The sequence below is a fragment of the Takifugu flavidus genome, chromosome 5, assembly GCF_003711565.1.
Source record: "Takifugu flavidus isolate HTHZ2018 chromosome 5, ASM371156v2, whole genome shotgun sequence".
NCBI classification, from domain to species: Eukaryota; Metazoa; Chordata; class Actinopteri; order Tetraodontiformes; family Tetraodontidae; genus Takifugu; species Takifugu flavidus.
The window spans coordinates 13737376-13752976 of record NC_079524.1 but is presented as its reverse complement, the minus strand read 5'-3'; the positions used below and the strand labels follow the sequence as shown (position 1 = coordinate 13752976).

Genomic DNA, 15601 nt, shown 5'->3' with positions numbered 1-15601 from the left:
GGCTGTGCTATTCCATGCGCACCTGAGTCTGCTGTCATCAGAGCTGGGGAGCCGTGGGTGTCTTTGGTTCGTCGGCTGTTTGGCCCTGCTAGCAGGAACGCTGTGGTGGCTTGGTGTGCGTCCCCATTTTAGAGATTTCTTTCCCTTACCTGACGGTACGTAGCGGCTGCTTTTAGCCTCACCATATGGGGAATTGTCAGCAACCTAAAATTGCTTTCTCTCTTAACAGAAATTGTTACAGGTGCCGGCTCTAGTGCGCTTTCCTCCCGTTGCCGTTGGCCGGCTGCTGTTTTGCCCTCCGCATCGCGTTTATCGCGTATGCTCCCGACTGTCACTCCTATCTACCTCTGCGAGGTATCATCGTGTGGGGTCCAATCTAAAGTGCGAGTGTGTGAGTGAACTGCGCCTCTAGGAGGACTAGGATTGCCTTTATTTTGGGTTTAATGTTTTGTTGCGGGGGTTATTTTGCATGTTTATTTGGGGTTGACTAAGTGTGCTTTTTGCTCGTGTGGGTTATTTTTGCATGTTATTTGGATTTGATTAAGTGTTATTTGTGTGCTGTGTGGGTTATTTTTGTATGTTTATTTGGGTTCTGTTATTGTGTACGTTTTGTTATTTTCTAAGTGGTGCCGATCCTACCCTGTGGGGTGCAGGTGTTTTAAAGATAATTGTAAAACCTTGAATATGAATTTAATATCTGCACATTGAGTGTGTGTGAATGGGTGTGTGAGTATTTTAGCAATTGTTGTTAGCGGATATCCGGAAATAAAGGTATTAATTTTGCACATTGGACCAGTCTCTCATCCTCATTAGAAAACACTTGTGCGGCCTTGATAATTCTCCAGGTGGAATTCCTGGGGTGGCGTTGTCGACTTAGAAAAGAGATATTCTGGGCCCCGCCACATACGCTAGAATTAACTTTAAATAGTAAAATTAAATAAAACTAGAAGAAATTTTTTTTTTTTTTTTTAAATAAAAAAAAAAAAAAAAAACTAGAAATCACAACGGATGGGAGCTAGATGCAGTGGCGAAACAACAATCCGGCCCAGGAGGCAACGAGGGGAGTTTAAGTAGCTGCCGAATTAACGCAACGAGCTGCAGGTGCGTCAGCGGCTCAGCGCTCCGGGGATCGGCCCGCCCCTGGCAGTCGCTCCTGCAGGTGAAGGGAGGAGGGAAGAAATGAGTTGCGTTCAAGAACCACAACAATATTTTCACTACCATAAGGCGCACTGTAATAAAAGGCACAGTCTCAGTTACGGATGCTATATCTGTATTTAACACATAAATAAGGCGCATCGTATTTTTAAGCGCATGCTAAAACATACAGTAAAAAATGACGAAGTAAAACGGTGAGTTTCGACACATTTATTGAACAAAATATTTATTGTTCCACCACAAAACCAAAGTTTTCATCTTCTGTATCTAAATTAAACAGCTACGCTATTTCAGTGTCCAACATCCCAAATTGCTCTTCATCATCTGAATCAGACTCACTGACCAGTTCTGCTTCAGCGTTGATGCCGGCTTTTGTGAAAGCTCTTACAATACATGAAGATGGTATCATAGCCCATGCGTCTACAATCCACCCGCATATGGTAGCATAACTTGCCCGCTGCTGCCTCATAGATGTGGCTGGGCGCGGTTATCTTCGCGGCAGTAGGTGCGGAAAATGGCCACCCTCCCCTGGTAATCTGCGGGCAGCCGCTACGCAACAGTTGCCCTTGTGCATATAGAGAGATGCCGCCTCCTCATAAAGCAAAAACACCAAGACGGACCTCCTTGGAAATGCTCAATGTCCATTTCTTCAGCAATCGCTTTGGCCTTTTGTCGAATGGTGACAGTAGAGACACCCCTTCCAGTTGTTCGCTGTTCCACAACCAACTGTTCCACTCGGTCTTCCAGCTCGGGCCACCTTGCTTTGTTCCCGTGGAAACTCAGCTTCATCTTCCTCACTTGGCTCAGTTCACTTTCTTGTTTTCTCCACTTTCTGACCATGGACTCATTTACATTAAAATGTCTTGCAGCTGCTCGATTGCCATTTTCAGCAGTTTAAAGTGAGCCTCATACGCATGTCGCTTGACCGGTGCCATTTTAGGGGGTCCTTACGCATAGGTGTGCCACTAATTGATGGGCGGAGCGTTTACCGTAGTGCACCCACCAAAGGCACACAGCAGATTTTGGAACTCAGTCCACACACAAGGCATACCATATTATAAGGCGCACTGTCGATTTTTGAGAAAATCTCAGTGTTTTAGGTGCGCCTTATAGTCGTGAAAATACGGTAGTCAGTTGACCCTCCCTTGACATGGCTATTTAGATAATTGTAATCAGGAGAGACAGTCAGATTGGAAGTGTTAAACATCCATCGTAAAAGTGGACAGCATAGTTTAGTGGTGTTAAGTTCCTCTGCAAGAAGAATGTGAACTTTGACCTGGCTATCTGGGAAACAACGGAGAACAAGAACTGTGCCAGCATCCATTGGAACTGGAACAAGAAGACGAGCTCATCCAATCAGAAGACAACATCGGACTGGATTAGCATCAATAATTTGCCTATGTGTTTCTATAAAAGAATGGGTCAAGGGATAGTTAGGTTGTCAGACTTCATGCCCTGACAATTGACTTTGTTATTGTAGGGTTTTGAATTGGCCCAGAGCTCTGTAATATTTTTATCTTGAATTGGTTCTATTTGCTCAATACATTTTGAAATTGGCATTTTTCTTCTTAAAGTCTTCATTCAGAGAACACGCGGATCGTCAGTGACACATGTGAGAGTATTGCGATCCAAAAACACATTTATGTTGTAATATGTAAAGATGATCATATTGGACCCCTACTGAAAACAATTGTAAACTACACATTGATTTCTTATTTCCCAAAAATGTCCTATATCAAACCGAGTTAGGGTGCCGAGTTTCGGACACAGTGGCTGTTTCCGAAACCACACACTCATTCCCTATTCACTACTCACTACATGGGGGACATGGATTGAGTGAACTACGTAGTGCACTCAATTTAAAGTTAGTATTCGGACAACGGCGTCATTTACGGCGCACGTAAAGTGACGTCATGGTGTCGCATAATAATTACGAACCGGTCGCCGGGCAAAGTGGCCAGGTCCATTTAATTATTTTAACCCATCAGAAATACATTCAGCGGTCATTTTATGAAAATGCAATTTTTACCCGATAATTAACTTTATATAATAAAATGAAATATTAATGTCAATAATACAATAATAATTACTTATTACCTAAAATAATTAGTGTCCCTTGACATTTTCAAGCCAAGACGTGATGGCACATTCTCAAGTCATTCCGCTGTAGTGAAAACATTTAATAAAGCAATTTTTTCATCAAAAAAAGGTTCTCTGTTGCATCTGTCAGAAGTTTCATGATCCCGGAAAAAAATGCTAAAAATTCCTTTTTATTGGTTGAGTCTGACTGAGCCTGCTGTCCTGGACACAGTCTCCTCCATGGCAGGTTGTGGTAGCAGTGAGTTGGGCAAGTTCTCCCCAGTTTTTGGAGGTTGTAGAGGCGCTGCTGAGTCTTCCTAGCATAGTGATATGTTGTTGGCAGGCCAGGAGAGGTCCTCTGTGACGTCCACACCCAGGAACCTGGTGCCCACCCTCTCCACTGATGAACAATTGATAGTTAGAGGAGCATGCTGGGGTCATATTCTCAATGTTCAGAGAGACATTGTTGTCTGCGCTACAAGGCCAGGTGGCTCGCCTCGCTCCTGTATTGTCACTCATCCCCGTTGATGATACCCACCAGAGTTGTCATCTGACTTGAGAATGAGTATGATTGAGTACAGTCATGGGTCAGCAGGGCTTTGAACACATCCTCGGGACACACATGGTCAGTGTGATGATGCTGGATGTATTTGTCTAGTTTTGATAGCTTAATGCGCATTGTTCTGAAGTTCTACCTATGGTCTGCTGGTCAGGAATTTCAACAGCCAATTGCACAGTGAGTCTTTCAGCCCCAGTTGGTCCAGTTTTTGGGGAAAAACTGAGATAATAGTGCTGAATTCTGATTCTGGATAGAATTCTGTCTATAGAAGGTCTAACAGCTGAGAACAAGAGTTAATCGGGCCGTCAGACTGGAGCTTTATTGTGAAAAGCCGCATCGGATGTGTGCGTTAGAATTTTGTAGAACCGCTTCGTAAAGAGTGGTGGAGGAGAAGAGGAGCTGAAGGTCATGGCAGGAGAAGGAGCAGCATCTGCATCTCATTTTAACATCTGCATCTCATTTTCATTTGCCTGCTGATTCTTTTCCAGTTGTGTTCCGAAGCTGCTCCGTCTGAACCCTCACAACACCTAACTGATGCTAACTGAAGTGGAATGATTCAACTGGTGCACAAATTAATGGAACATACATTTACTTAGCTTTAGGAAGTATAATTGATTAAGAAGTGGACCGTCACCAGCACAGTGAAAGAAGTGGTGAGAAGAGGAAATCACATCTCACCTTACCAGTAACAATGCAGATGTCGCCGTGTTCAACAGGAATAGACAACATTGGAAAATAACACGAAGCTGGAATCTATGTAGCAGCTCATCCTTCCTTTTCTCTCCTCCAAAAGTCCCATCTTCATCCTCCACACATGCACTTCACCTCAACATGTTGTCATGACAATTGTTACTGTGTACAATTGTAACTGATGACATCACCACAGATCGTTCTTCTTCAGTGGTTTTGAGAGTTTCTCAGCTTCTGTTCTTCAATGATCAGCTGACAAAAATGACACCACAAATATGAGAAGCTAAAAACATTGAGACCTCCAGGACCACAAGATTTTTACATAACTTCCTCTGTCCTCAATGGCTTTTAGGGACTTCCTGCCCCGTGGTTCAGGCATCATCACTCGACGACCCCTAGTGCTGCAGCTCATCAACTGTCCAACAGGTGAGTGTCAGCTATCAGGAGTGCATGTGCTATGATGTCACATTCTGGACCCTGTAACTGATTCATTATCCTCTCAGCAGAGTATGCAGAGTTCTTGCACTGTAAAGGGAGGAAGTTCACAGACTTTGATAAGGTTCGTCAGGAGATCGAAGCTGAAACAGAACGAGTAACTGGACAGAATAAAGGAATCAGCCCGGTCCCAATAAACCTGAGAGTCTACTCCCCTAATGGTAAAAGATACACACATACACACATGTGTGCATCAATGAAGTAGGCCATGCTGTGTTCTCAGAGCTGCTTTACTTCCCAGAATCTTTAACAGATCCTAAGTAAATAAAGTTGAATTGAAGTGAAGGTGGGCCTTTTTAAAACAGACTTTTTGTCTTGACAGTGTTGAACTTGACTCTGGTGGATCTCCCTGGAATGACGGAGGTCCCAGTGGGGGATCAGCCCCCCGACATTGAGCACCAGATCAGAGAAATAATCATGCAGTTTGTCACCAAAGACAACTGCCTCCTATTGGCTGTTTCCCTTGCAAACTCTGACCTCGCCAACTCTGATGCTCTGAAGATTGCCAAGGAGGTTGATCCTCAAGGTCAGTGCACTGCGTACCGAGTTATTATGAAGCTTGATTGTTTTCAAATTTGTGTTGGGGGTCCAGGCTTAGATAGAAAATGTATGTCTTCAAAAGTGCACTTAGTATTATTCTTTTCAAAGTACTTGAGGCATTTGACATTGTTTTAACATTATTGTGCAAATTTGTGATGTCTCAATAAGTCCTTTTATAAGCCTCACAGCTGAGACCCTCAAATCCTAAAGCCCTTTTAGGGCAGAGAACATTACCATCAGCAAAAAATAGCAAATAACTTCAACAAAGTAAAAACTACGGAGGCAACTTTGAAGTTTTATTTTAGGAAAATAATATTTACTATGAATTCAACAATGCCAATTTTATTTACATTTGTAAAGGAAAATATTTCAGACAAGAAGTATGTCTTTGCTAACCCTTCCTTTGGCTGAGTATTGTTTTCACCATTGAAGATTTTGATTTGATTTTTACAAACATACTTTCTTTACAATTTCACAGCATCACAAACCACATTTTAAAATACCTGAAGTCTGTCTGTCTGTCTGTCTGTCTGTCTGCAGTTCATTCACTCTTGGAGAAAATGTGCAAAATGCACATTGACAGCGCAGACTATGACAGTGCAGACAATGTTTATGTAACACCAGGTGTCACAGAAGTGGTTCGAAGAGAAAGTCGTCCATCATTTTGTGAAAGCTGAATCCCATTCTGAGCCTGCACCGGACATTGCAGCGCCACAATGAGGCAGCTTCTTGAACAGCTTTGGCAATTATTTTGTGTTTCCTCCACATATAAATCACCATCTTATTTTGGTGATTTCTGTTGTACCCTGCTCCATAAATAAACTTTTTAATAGAAAACGTTTAATCAAAATGATTAGAAACATTAAAAAAAAAAACAATGAGTCTCTCACACTCACTGCACGCATGGAAAACTCTCACAGAGGCAAGAGAATGGCCTCTGGCTTGACACAGCAGGATTCATCACAAAGATAAAAGCATTTGAGGCAACAACTCCATGAAGGGGTCTCCACTGGTGGTCGGCAGTCCAGTATTTAGGGGTGGCTTATGCAGTAACCTCCAGTAAGCCTGTCAGTCCACATGCTGGTTGTTCTTTCACACAGTCCCCTCTTGTTCAGCACCTTCATTCAATTCTTGTATAGTGTTTTCCTGACCATTGTGTGCAGGTTAAATGTATTTGGTACCTTGAGGAGAGGACTGTCCAGATCTCTGTAATGGACACTCAAGTTGACCTCAGGGAATGGATTGCTGCGATCTGGTTGGGTCCCTTGCCTGTAGTCCATAAGAAGGCTCATCTTGCTCCTGCTGAGCCTATTCCTCCATAGTTGTAGCACTTTTTTGGCTATCCTGATGAAGCCCAATAGAGATCCCACGGTCTGGGCGTCCATTAGTTCTGGCCCGGCAGAGTTCACTATGTGCCTGTGAACCAGGGTCTGTACTTTGCAATGTGCTGCCATCAGTCCAGGCGTAGCTGCGTTGGAAATGTCCAGCCTGGCTCTGTGAACTAAGGGCTCTTCGTTGTGGTTCGGTTTTGAACGTGACTCGTTTCTCTCCTCCTCCCTTCATCTGCAGTAGCGACAGTTTTTAGGGGTGGGCAAGTGAAGCCTCATGAAGCACTGAGGCTTTCCTAACAATTGTGTCGAAAAAGATTCAAAGCTTCGAGACTTCAGTGACGGTGACATCTGGTGGACAGCTGAAGCCATAGCAATCTCCAAAGAGCATGACTGAAGCACTGGCACCGTTTCAATCCCATGACACTAATAATTGTGTGCTCATCCAGGGGTTTTGTTCATTCATACCAAATAATGATTATATCGTCTTTACAATAAAACATGCAGATGCTCTCCCCCTTACTCTAAAACACATTCAAGATTAACCCAAAGAATAAATGCAAATTATATTAAGGGTTCATTGAACACTTTGAGATTTATTTAAAAACTACTAAAAGTCCCTAACAGGATTAGAGATCCTTCCTACTTTGCAAATGATCATGGCGTTTGAATTCAGAAACATTATTTTTGTGTGTGTGAAGTGTTTTTAAAGAAAACCTTTAAAGATAATGGTTTGCCATTTGTCCTATGTTTGATTTGGAATGATTTTTCACAGAAGCAGAAAAGTTATTTGTCCTCTAGAACGTCGATTATTGGTGGTACTCGCCCTGAAACTTGCCAAAATACTCTAACTCTCACTCTCCAAATCTCTATCTCCTCACAACCCAACAATTTTGGAGCATATTAATGCATCTTATATAGCTGATATGCCATCAAACCACTCAAATCTGTCTCAGAATGCATTGAAACGACATGAGCCAATGAAAGGCTTTGAAACATTTTGAAGCAATGAAGCGCGAAGCGAAACAGCGATGACGGTCACGTGACACTGGTGTTTCGAATCACTCCGCTTCAGGAAGAGTGACACAAGCTCCGAAGCCTCGATATCATTTGCCCATCACTACCAGTTTTTCGCCTCCTGTTTTCTGTGGTTACTTCCAGCGTGTGAGTTTGTTCCAGTGCCTCGTCACTGCGTTTTCGTTTGTACTTTTTCTAGACTCTTTTTCCCTTTATGGTGATTTTTAGTTCGTAGGTTTTCTGTTGTTACTTGCTAGAATTGTTTCCATTGCTACTTTGATTGATTCCTTTATCTTGCACCTTTTTGTTATCAATAAAGAGCCATATCTAATACTCTGCATCTGGGTCCAGGCCTCCTTGACTTGTCATAACAGAACAATCCGGCCCCGGAGGCAAAGAGAGGGGAGTTTAAGTAGCCGCCGAATCAAGGCAACGAGCTGCAGGTGCGTCAGCGGCTCAGCGCTCCCCAGGGATCGGCCCGCCCCTGGCTGTCGCTCCTGCAGATGAAGGGAGGAGGAGAGAAACGAGTCACGTTCAAAACCGAACCACAACACTCTTTTAGGAACCAGAATGGAGAGTCAGAGCTTTTCATTGGATTACATTTAAAAAGGGCCCATGCTTTAAAAACACTTTGATAAGTTCATTTTATATTTAGAAATTTATGGTCAGTTAGAAACAGAACATCATCCAACTCCGAGTTACACACTCGTCTGAAGACACAATTGGCCACATCTCTCCACATTAGATCTGCCAGACCTGTTAAAACCTCTGTAAATCACTGTTAGTGCATGACCTGATAACTGATCATCACATTCATTTATTTTTTTCTTACTAAGACCAGGCTTCAAGAAGAGGAGTATGTAAGGTGAAATGAATCTACTCCTCCTACCTATCTTAATGATCATATTCCTCGGGGTACTGGTCGAGGAGGGGGAATGGCAGCAATCTATCACTCCAAGTTATTAATTAATCCTAGACCAAAATATGGCTCCAGTTCATTTGAAAGCCTGACTCTTGGCATCACCCATCTGAACTGGAAGATAGAAAAGCCACTTTTGTTTGTAGTTGTATATCAGCCCCCTGCTGGGTCTAGGAGAGCTAAATCTGTGTATTCGGAGAAACTTCAGCAGCAGTTTACTGCTAACGACTCTGCTTCTGTGTGGAGAGGCCTGAGGCAGATTACCGACTACAGGCCTCAGGCTTCAAAGGGTCAGGACAACAATGCCCTTTGTAGGAGTCTGTCCCTCCACTATGCCTGCTTTGACACCTCGTCAGCCATGCCCAACACCTCCCCTCCCCCCAGTGTCACTGCCCCCATGGACCTCACTCCATCATAGGCAGTCCCCTCCTCCTCCCCCCCTCCACTCACCATCACTCACCATCAGTCCCCCCCCCCCATCACTTACCACCAGTTCCCCCCTCCTCCCCCCCCTCCATTCACCATCAGTGAACAGGATGTGCGCAGGCAGTTCGCCAGGTTGAACCCGCGCAAGGCCCCTGGCCCGGACTGCGTGTCTCCTTCCACCCTGAGGCACTGCGCAGAGGAGCTGACTCCTGTCTTTACAGACATCTTCAACTCCTCCCCGGAGTCGTGCCAGGTGCCAGCCTGCCTCAAAACTTCAACCATCGTCCCTGTCCCCAAGAAGCCACGGATCACTGGGCTTAATGACTACAGACCTGTGGCACTCACCTCTGTAGTCATGAAGTCCTTAGAGCGCCTGATCCTGCCACACCTCAAGTCCATCACCACCCCCCTCCTGGATCCACTGCAGTTCGCCTACAGAGCTAACAGATCTGTGGACGACGCGGTCAAACTGGCCCTTCACTCCATCTTGCAGCATCTGGACTCCCCGGGAACCTACGCAAGGATCCTGTTCGTGGACTTCAGCTCTGCGTTTAACACCATTCGCCCCGCTCTGCTACAGGACAAGCTGTCCCAGCTTAGTGTGCCTGACTCCCTCTGCAGGTGGATCACTCACTTCCTGACGGATCGGAGGCAGTATGTGTGGCTGGGGAAGACTGTCTCGGACTCTGTCACCATCAGCACTGGATCACCCCAGGGCTGTGTACTTTCCCCCCTGCTCTTCTCCCTGTACACAAACTGCTGCACCTCAAGCCACCAGTCTGTCAAGCTGATCAAGTTTGCGGATGACACCACCCTCATTGGGCTCATCTCCAATGGCGACGAGACTGCCTACAGGAGGGAGGTGGCTCGACTGGTGTCCTGGTGCGGACACAACAACCTGCAGCTGAACGCTCAGAAAATAGTGGAGATGATTGTGGACTTCAGGAAAGTCACAGCCCCTTTGCCCCCCCTTGCCCTCATGGACTCCCCCTTCACCATCGTGGACTCCTTCCGCTTCCTGGGCACCACCGTCACCCGGGACCTTAAGTGGGAGCCAACCATCAGCTCCCTCATCAAGAAGGCCCAGCAAAGGATGTTCTTCCTACGGCAGCTGAGGAAGCTCAAACTGCCTCCCAGGATGTTGGCGCAGTTTTATACGGCCATCATCGAGTCCATCCTCACCTCCTCCATCACCGTGTGGTATGCTGGCGCCACCGTCAGGGACAGACTGAGGCTGCCGAGAAAGTGATCGGCTGCAGGCTTCCATCCATCCAGGACCTGTATATCTCCAGGACCCAGAGGTGTGCAGGTTGGATCACGGCCGACCCTTCCCACCCTGGTCACGGACTGTTTTCCCCCCTCCCCTCAGGCAGGAGACTACGGTCCATTCAGACCAAAACCTCTCGCTACATGAACAGCTTCTTCCCCTCTGCCATCAGGCTGCTGAACACCAAGTGACTTATCACTTAAGCACCATGTACAGCAGCCAGTCGGACTCACGAACAATACATTACTCCTGCATTGACCTGCACTATTTCTTACTATTTATATATATACTGTATATATGTCTTATTTTATTTATCTTATTCTAGTGTTGTCTTCTGTATGTTGAATGTCGCAGCGTCACACCAAGACAAATTCCTAGCTTGTGTAATACTGTGTATTACATGAACAATGGCAATAAATCTGATTCTGATTCTGACCCAAACACAGCTCCAGTTTATTTGAAAGCCTGACACTAGGCATCACCCATCTGAACTGGAGGACAGAAAAAACACTTTTGTTTGTAGTTCTATATCAGCCCCCTGCTGGGCCACATTCAGAGTTCCTGTCTGAGTTCTCTGACTTCTTATCTGACTTGGTCCTCAGAACAGATAAAGTCATTATCATTGGAGACTTTAACATCCATGTAGACGTTGTAAATGACAACTTTAGAAATGGCTTCATTTCATTACTTGAGTCAGTTGGTTTCCTCCAGCAGATAAACCAACCAACTCATAGCTTCAACCATACCCTAGATCTAGTCCTGACTTATGGTGTTTAGGTAGAACATGTGTCAGAACATGTGCTCCCTCAGAACCCACTTCTGTCAGATCATTCATTGATAACTTTTACATTTATGATTAAGGATTCTTCTATACTAAGAACAAAGTCTTACTATAGCAGATGTCTTTCAGATAATGCTGTTGCTAAGTTTAAGGAATTGATCCCTGTGCTAATCCCAGGACCACCAAGTGCTTCTCCGGGAATCAATCATGATAATCTTAGCCCTGCAGAGGTTAACTCTATTGCTGAAGGTGCAGCAGCCTCACTGAGAATCACGCTTGATTCTGTTGTCCCCCTGAAAAATAAAATAGTAAATCAGATGAGGTGTGCCCCCTGGTATAATTCACACATTAGGACCCTCGAGCAGAAAGCACAAAAACTAGAAAGGAGGTGTTATTCTTGTAAAATCGATACCTACCATTTAGCCTGGAAAGACTGCCTGGTAGTTTATATAAAGGCCCCCTGTAAGGCTAGAATAGGTTATTTTTCTTCTTTAATTGAAGAAAACCAGAATAACCCCAGATTTATTTTCAGCACTGTGGCCAAATTAACCACAGTCAGTGTTTTAGATTCACGTATCCCTTCTTCTCTTAGTGGTGGAGACTTCATGAGCTTATTTACTGCTAAAGGTATAACTATTATAATTGTATTATCAGGAGGAACAAATAATTCTTTGAGAAGCCTCCAGCTGATCTAAAATGCTACAGGTAGAGTTTTGACAGGTATTGAAAAAAGAGATCATATAACTCCTGTACTGGTGTCTCTTCATTGGCTGCCCACTGAATCTAGAATAATTTTTAAAATTCTTGTTTGGACTTCTTGACAATAATGAATTACAATAGTCCAGCCTGAAAGGAACAAATGCTGGACTAACTTTTGAGCATCATGATGCATCAATAATTTCCGAATATATAATATAAGTGGGAAAAAGGCCCTTCTAGAGACTGTTTTAACGTGTGATTGGACAGAATAGGCTCTTCCTAATGGGTGACACCACAGTTCTCTAGAAACTCATCACTAATGAAGGGAGCCACATTAGAGAAGGTGATCCTCACTGCATCAGTGGAGCCACCTGAACAAACAGCCCATTCATAGAGATCCCCACCTCCACCAACATGTTCACCTGCTCCACTATCGCTAAAAACAGCACCATCGCGCAGGACTTTACGGAGCTGTGTCCGATTATTTGCCCCACAGCCAGAGCCGCTGCCACGCTGAGCAGAGAGCCCAAGCCCAATTATACTCCATGTTTCCTGCTCAGCCTGACCAAGCCGCCTTTGGCTGCCATGACTGCCACACACCTGGCCACCACACATACCCACACACTCACACACTCGAAACTAATACAAAAACAAACTGCACCAAAACTACAGAAACAAACGCTTTTACAGAAGCTCACTCCCTGTCTTCCACTTACACCTCTCACCGGGAGAAGAAGAAGAATCCTTTGTTAGTCCACAGAGGAGGGGAGATGACTTTTTTTACACTGTTAGTTGACACACATGAGTGCACAAACATACAAAGAACACATATGGTATTTGAGGGAGAGACTGGTTTTATTGCCACTATGTCCTGCAGCGAGGTTGTGGGTCCAGTACAACTCACCCATATCTAAAACCTGTTATCAGAACTCCATGAACAGTTCAGGAGAGTCTGTGTGACTGTAGGCATGTTTGGAGTGAAAAGTGGCCACGAATGCTAATTTTGTAACACACAAGAACACGATGATAAGGGTGCATCCATCAGGTTAGAGTCCCCAAAGATTTAGCGCCACCACAGGGTCATAGTAGTACTACAAAGACTCAGTATGGTGTTGTAGGGACTTGAACCTCCTGCAGAGACAGGAAATTAGCTGTTTGTGTTTCTCTGCTCAGGTCTGAGGAGCATCGGAGTCATCACTAAACTGGACCTGATGGATGAAGGAACTGATGCTAGAGACATTCTGGAGAACAAACTGCTGCCATTACTCAGAGGTATGCAAGTACGTGGCACACCTTGCTCTCTAAGTGGCTTGAGGACATTTGGACATACTATATTGATGTGATGGTGTGTTCAGTAAATTATACATTGATATGAAACACAAACTGATCAAATCTGCGAAATGGTGTTGACAGAAATTTGTTAGAGCGGGGCGTTGATAGCCCAGTCTGTAGGGAACTAGGCTGAGAAGTGGAGGGTTCTTGGTTCGCGCTCCAGAGGAGACAAAACATGGAAGGTGTTCCAGTAGTAGGGGAAGGTGCCGGAACACCTTCAGAGCACTGCCAAGGTACCCTTGAGCAAGGTACCAAACCCACAAATGCTCATATTAGATGACATAGATCACATGTCAGTCCTCGAGGGCCACGATCCTTCCGGGTTTTCTGTCCTACCAGGCTGAAAATGCGTTCAGTGGGTTCGAAAACCCGCCAGGATCGTGGCCCTCGAGGACTGAGTTTGACATGCCTGAGTCATAGATGAACTGGCAACTCATCCAGGGGTGAGCCGCTCTACGGATTTCCGTGATCCTGAAAGGGATAAAGTGATTAAGAAGATGAGATGAGAAATTTGTTGAAACTTATTGGCAAGAGACATTTCTGATCAGTGGTTCTCAGAAGTCAGAACAGTGGACCTTCTGGAGATGTACTGAATGATTTTAGACTTAATAATCCAACCATTCAGTCTGATAAGGTAATCAGATGATATGGGTCCAGAAACAGACTTGGTAGTCACACGTTTAGAACATCATCATGTCGCACAGACGCCTCACACAGTTCAACTTTGTCAGGATACATCGGCGTGGTCAACCACAGCAGAAAGACATAGATGGGAAGAAAGACATCACAGCAGCACTTCAGGCTGAGAGGAAGTTCCTGTCGCACCCCTCATACAGATACCTGGCTGATCGCATGGGCACTGCCCACCTACAGAAAGTCCTCAGTCAGGTAGAAAGACTCACATACATGCATAAACTACACCATAGATGAGCACATAGATAAAAACCAAAGCAGCCTCCTGGCTATAACCTGACTCTCACTGTCTGTTACTCCAAGCAACTGACCAATCACATCAGAGACACACTGCCAGGGTTACGCAGCAAACTTCAGAGTCAGCTCCTGTCCATTGAGAAGGAGGTGGCAGAATATAAGAACTTCAGACCCGATGATCCAGGACGGAAGACGAAAGCTCTGCTTCAGTCAGTACCGTATTTCCACGACCATAAGGCGCACTGTATCAAAAGGCGCAGTCTCAGTTATGTGTGCTATTTCTGTATTTAAAATATACACAAGGCGCACCGTATTATTAGGCGCATGCTGAAACATACAGTAAAAAATGACAATGGAAGTAAAACAGTGAGTTTCGACACATTGATTGAACAAAATATTCATTCTTCCACCACAAAACCATCAAAGTTTTCATCTTTTGTATCTGAATTAAACAGCTGCACTATTTCAATGTCCAACATCCCGAATTCCTCTTCTTAATCATCTGAATCGGACTCACCGACCGGTTCCGGTTCAGCGTTGATTTTGTGAAAGCTCTTCCAATACATGAAGACGGTATCATAGCCCATGCGTCTACAATCCACCCGCATATGGTGGCATAACTTGCCCGCCGCTGCCTCATAGTCTTTGTGAAAGAGTGTTCGCTCTGTCCGTTTCCGTGACAGCAGAGAACCACGGTGAACGACGACTTCTCGTGCCCCGTTGTGCGTATCGCTGGTCCCCTTTTCTCCACTTTGTGGGTCAAAGGCATGTTAAAAGTCAGAGGGATCTCATCCATGTTGGTGATGTGGCTGGGCGCGGTTATCTTGTCGCGGCAGTAGGTGAGGAAGATGGTTGCCCTCTCCTGGTAATCCGCGGGCAGCCGTTGCGCAACAGTTGTCCTCGCACGTAAGGAGAGATGCCGCCTCCTCATAAAGCGAAAACACTAAGATTGCTCGACTGCCATTTTTCAACCGCATATTTGATGACCTGCAGTTTAAAGTAAGCCTCATTCATTCATCTCGCTTGACCGGCGCCATTTTAGGGGATCCTTACGCGGATGTGTGCCGCTAATCGATTGGCGGAGCGTTTACCGTAGTGCACCCACCAAAGACGCACAGCAGATTTTGGAACTCAGTCCACACACAAGGCACTCCATATTATAATGCGCACTGTCGATTTTTGAGAAAATCTGTGTTTTAGGTGCGCCTTATAGTCGTGAAAATACGGTACAATCCAGTGATTACTAAACACACAATAAACCATGTATGTTACTATATATTTTGAGGTACTCCATATCACATGAATACATACCAGAACGAAAACTATGGCAACTAAAGAAGAGAAAACTATTATATTAGTGTGTGTTATTATAAGTGTTTCTGTA

General features: G+C 44.8%; 1 pseudogene; it reads left to right on the top strand.

The window, feature by feature from the left end:
• The window catches only part of LOC130525990 (dynamin-1-like), a 42438-nt pseudogene that overhangs the window by 1073 nt on the left and 25764 nt on the right, over positions 1 to 15601 (top strand).